A 6,017-nucleotide genomic window follows, 5' to 3' on the forward strand; every position below is an offset into this window, starting at 1 on the left:
TTTAAACTGTTTTTCCCTATCCAACTCCGGCGACAGTAGATGTTCGAGGTCCCTGATGGAGTCCAGCTCATTAGCCCATTCCAGAAGGGGAGGTGTGGCAGTAGTTTTCCAATATTGGGAAATGACCTTTCGCACTGCTGCTAAAATGTTTCTAAGGATATCTTTTTTTACGGACTTCATGGGTCCAGGAATCACGGAGTGAAGTGCCAGTGGCACCCACATGGATATCACATTAGGAGCAATGGCTGTGTCCCAGATTGTAGGGTCTCTCAAAATGCAATAGCCGTTTTCCTGACTACCTAACCTCTTCGAGACCCTGTGCAAATATGTGCCGTGCTGTACCCTATACTAATACTGCACTAGTGTATGGTAGCGAAGGAAGCAGTCCTTGAGGCAGAGACCAGGTTGGCCAGGACAGGAGGGACAAAAAAAGCAGGTGTCACACCTAATTCTGTGTCTGCTACTGCCCTGACATCTTTTTTGGGGTTTTCTTTTGGTTGGGGTACCAGAAATGGCATCGGATAAATGCCTCTCATGCAGCCGGCTAGCTACATCTGGGTTGGGGGTTTGGGACATAGCACCTTCTGGATACAAAAGGGCTGTGATGATCTCTTCCTGGAATTATAGGAAGGATCCACTACATCCCATTGCTTTGTAAAGCACAAAAGCATTATATAGAGCCAATTGAAATAAATAAACAGACACTTTTTTTTGTACCATCGTCTGGCTGGAAAACTAAGTACATCCTGTTTGTCCTTCCAGTTCACAAGCAATTCCTCATTTCTTAAGCAGGCTGTTTCCCCCTTTCTAAGACGGGTATTTACAAGCCGTGGGGGGATTGTACAAATGTCTAAATAGTAGCACGCTTGAATAAAAATTGTCCACATATAAATGGTACCCCATATTGAAAAAGGATCACACCAAGTCCCAAACTATCTTGCCACTGTTTCCCATGTAGTCTGGGCATCCGTGGGGCTCCACGTGACTATCTTTTCCCTCGTAAATTCAAAACTTATATGTATAGCCTGTTGTCTCACAGGTCATGTACATCTTGACCCTATATCTGGCACGCTTGGTGGGGAGAAATTGAATGCAAGGCAGCCAGAAAAACTGAGGGATTCATAAACACAGATGTTTTGTTGGGGAGTATAGACATCTGCAAATTTTTGATTAAGATGATTTACAATCATGCGATCATTTTAGCTGAGCAGCCTATCATTTTCTGCACTTCTTTATATGTTTTCCCCTCTCCAATCAAGGTACGCTGTTCTTCTGAACAATGTCTGGAATGACCCATTTTCCTCAGAATTTCAGAGAGAAATGCACTGTAACCAGCATGTAGAACATTTGCTGCCTTCCTTCCTTAAAGAAGGGCAATAATTTCCATGTGTTTTTCAAAGAATGAATGACCTCACTAATAGAACTCCACACTGCTATTATTTTGAAGATGCCCCTTTCAATTAGTGATTCAATTACACAGAATCAGCAGCATGCATGTCATGACTCTTGGGTCTGTTGGATTTCTATTACTCTACTACACCTGCTAGTAAATTATTTGCCATGTAGAAATCATTTCTACCAAAAACAGTGATTGATCAGGTTAGTGATGTCTGCTATTATTTTGAACACAACTGTAAATGACAAAGACGTTCACCCCATAATGACAAGAAAGAAGTTAATTTTGAAATCTTTGCAAGTTATTAAAAAACTAAACAAAAAAAAACACGTACATAAGTATTAAAAGCCTTTGCCATGACACTCAAAATTAAGCTCTGGTGCATCCTGTTCCCACTGATCATCCTTGCGATGTTTCCACAACTTGGAGTCCACCTGTGGGACATTCTCTTGATTGGGCATGATTAGGAAAGGCATTAATCTGTCTATATAAGGTCCTACAGTTAACAGTGCATGTCAGAGCACAAACCAAGCCATGAAGTCCAAGGAATTGTCCATAGACCTCCGAGACAGGATTGTATCAAGGCACAGATCTGGGGAAGGGAAAAGAAAAATTTCTGCAGCATTGAAGGTTCCAATGAGCACAGTGGCCTCCATTATCCGTAAATGCAGAAGTTTGGAACCACCATGAATCTTCCTAGAGCAGGCCGTCCGGGCAAAATGAGTGATCGTGGGAGAAGGGTCTTAGCCAGGGAGGTAACCAAGCACCCAATGGTCACTGTGAAATAGTTCCAGCGTTTCTCTGTGGAGAGAGGAGAACCTTCCAGAAGAACAACCATCTCTGCAGCACTCCACCAATCAGGCCTGGATGGTAGAGTGGCCAGATGGAAGCCACTCCTCAGTAAAAGGCAAATGACGGCCCACCTGGAGTTTGCCAAAAGGCATCTGATGGACTCTCAGACCATGAGAAACAAAACTCTCTGGTCTGATAAAACAAAGATTGAACTCTGGCCTGAATGCCAAGCGTCATGTCTGGAGCAAACTAGGCAACGCTTACCACCTGGCTAATACCATCCCTACAGTGAAGCATGGTGGTGGCAGCATCATGCTGTGGGGATGTTTTTCAGTGGCAGGAACTGGGAGACTAGTCAGGACTGAAGGAAAGATAAATGCAGCAATGTACAGAGACATCCTTGATGAAAACCTGTTCCACAGCGATCTGGACCTTAAACTGGGGTGACTGTTCATCTTTCAACAGGACAACGAGCCTAAGCAAACAGCTCACATAGCAAAGGAGTGGCTACAGGCCAACTCTGTGAATGTCCTGGAGTCGCCCAGCCAGAGCCCAGAGTTGAACCCAATTTACCATCTCTGGAGATCTGAAAATGGCTGTGCACCTACGCTCCCCATCCAACCTGATGGAGCTTAAGAGGTGCTGCAAAGAAGAATGGGAGAAATTGCCCAAAAATAGGTGTGCCAAGCTTGTAGCATCATACTCAAAATGACTTGAGGCTGTAATTGGTGCTAAAGGTGCTTCAACAAAGTATTGAGCAAAGGATGTGAATACTTGTGTACATGTGTTTTTTTTTTTTTTCGTTTTTTATTTTTAATAAATTGCAAAGATTTCAAAACTAACTTCTTTCACGTTGTCATTATGGGGTATTTGTAGAATGTTGAGGGAAACAAATGAATTTAATCCATTTTGGAATAAGGCTGTAACATAACACAATGTGGCAAAAGTTAAGCGCTTTGAATACTTTCTGGATGCACTGTAGCTACACAGGTGTCTCAGAGATCAATAGTAGGTTAGAGACCTACACATCTTATATACAATCGCAATATCGTTAGTTTACTTCTTTATGTGGTCAATGTGCAGCATTTACACAGTGCAGCCAAGAGTGCTGCGAGAGCTCGGAAGCCTTGCTGTTTTGCAATTACCCCTTCATGGCCCTGTCATCACCAGTGGTGTTCTACCTTTGCTCTGTAGGACATTTATTATGCAAACTGCTGACAAAAATGCTGCACAATTGCAAATCAGACTGCCCATCATTTTAGCAAATTATTTTTGACATGCTATTGTATTTCAATGACCCCTGCACTAGTAATTGTGGGCACCCAACTGCAACAGTATTCAAAGGTTTACAGCAAATTAAATTTGCCACAGTAAATGGCCATAGGCACTATAAACACTTGCTTAATTCAGAAGTAGTCAGGTTTAAATTGTTTATTAAAGTGTATCTAAACCCAAGAATGAAAATGCAGTATGTTGAATTTGAATGGGCTTCTGTGCCTCCTGAAAACGCAGGAAGAAGGTCCCTGCTTCCTTTTTTAAATCGCAGCACTCACGGAAACTGCAAGTGCAGTGTGTCTCCCAAGCAGCTGCTGCGATTTCCAATGCATGTGAGTGCCATTAGGATTAATTAGGAAGAGGCGTTTTTGTAGCTTTTTGGGGTTTTTTTTTACGCCCCAAACATGCCCCAAAGCTGCTGCAAACAGGAGTTTTTACACCGCACCAGGAGCGCAACGCCTCAGTGTGAAAACATACATAGATATACATTCACATACACAGGGAAGCAGTTTTCTTGAGCTTTTCAGGTGCTTTTTTTTTTTTTTTTTTAACACAAAAATACTTGAAAAACTCCTCAGTGTGAAAGCAGCCTAACTGTCATGGACATCCCCAGTGACCCTAATACAGTGATCAGTGCTAATAAAAAGCACTGACACTGGGCAGGAAGGAGTTAACATCTGGGGTGATCCAAGGGTTAACTGTACTGTGTGTTTTATATTAGGGAGGCTATGCAGAGCAATGCAAAGCAGCATGCTGGAGCTGACGGGAGAGATCTGTATTGTTTACATACAGACCTCTGCCCCATCAGTGATCGCTGGGTGCCGGCGGGAAATCTCCGGTGGGACCCCGTGACTGACAGCTGTAGCCGCCAATGGCAGTGCGGGTATAGGCGGCACTGATTGGAACTGTTAGGTAGCACTGATAGGCAGCATTGACTGGCACTGATAGTTGGCACTAAAAGGCAGCTCTGATGGGCACTGATATGTGGCATTTATGTGCACTAGTAGGCACCGGTATGTGGCATTGATGGGCACTGACAGGTGGCACTGTTGGAGCAACACTGATCATCACGCGTTGTGCGACAGTGGTTTACATACGCGTGCACACCCTAGGCTAACGCTTGCGTTTATGGAGGTGTGTGGGGCAACGGGGGTTAGAGCAATTTTTTTTTTTTTTTTTTAATTTCAAGATTTTATTATTTTTAATTTTTTAAACTTTTTTTTTTTTCTTTTTACTTGATTGCTATCACAAGGAGTTAATAAAGACCTACCTATGTGATAGCATTGGGTAGGTGACAGGTACTCTTTATGGAGACATTGGGGGTCTAACAGACCCCAACGTCTCCCCTGCCCTTCACACTATCTAATCAAGTAGAGATTGGCTTGGTTAGATCTGTCCCTTGGCTGTACTGGCCAGGAAAGGGTGCATCTGAAGCCGAAAATGACATCACTTCCAGTTTAACTATTTGCACCACTGCCCATATTTCACAATGTATCTGTACACACAAAGTATTCTATAGTTTCAACCCGACACAAAGGACACAACCAGGGACACCACTGGTTGTGCACTGACAAAAGCAGAAAATCAGTACCATGCTGAAAAAAACAGAAAACTGATGATGTTATTTGTAAAAGAAGACTGGGCTGTAAAACAATACCATGTATAGTTAATCTGGTGGCTTGTATCTTCAATCATAACTGTTCTTACTGCCACATGATGTGGTTCCTTTCGTCACCTCACACATCAGAAGACATAGGATCTGGCAGGAGGAAACAAGACATAGGATCTGGCAGGAGAAAACACAACAAGGAGAGCAGCTATTTGACCCACCCCAGAAAAAGGAAATACCTGCAGAAAAATTTGTAGAAAAAGGTAATAAATATACATGCACAGGATTGACATCATTGGGGCCTGGCCATCCAAGCAGTCGAACAGAGCGAACCTGAAAGGAAGGCTGTGAGAAGATGGAAGTAGCAGAGCACCAACAACACAGAACTGGAGAGCATTCTTTGACTGGTAAGTCTGACATAATGTGCCAGTATGCGGTGCATACTGGCACATTATGGCATAAACGGGCCCATTTATAAAAAAAATTTTTTGCAGAGTTTAATACTGCGTCAAAAGAAAACATCTGTTTGACTAAAGCTGTCCACCAATGTGTAGTATTCATTCCTGCATAATAAAAAAAAAAACATTAAATGAAGTCCTATTATTGATTATGGTTTTGGGTTACTGAAAAAGATTTGGAAAAATGTGTCCTTGCTATGTGGATGTCAGCAGCGGTGCAAAGGCAAAGCTGTAATTTTCAGTCCTGTCTTACCAGTTTTAACATGATTCATTTATATTGTGAAATTGCAGCCAAACTCAACAAACATTGAAGCATGTGTACAGAGTAATACTGCAAAGGACACCAGAGGTGCTTAGTTGAAGATCAGGGAGGTGTGCCCAGGGTGCCATAGTTTAGAAATTAAACTGATTCTGAAAAGGATAAAGAACTTTTGAAACCCAAGAAAACACTACCAAGCAATTTTATATACAGTGGGGATCGAAGGTT

Source organism: Staurois parvus, unplaced genomic scaffold, assembly GCF_062004578.1.
Source record: "Staurois parvus isolate SC_StPar_1 unplaced genomic scaffold, SC_StPar_1.0 ptg000394l, whole genome shotgun sequence".
NCBI lineage: Eukaryota > Metazoa > Chordata > Amphibia > Anura > Ranidae > Staurois > Staurois parvus.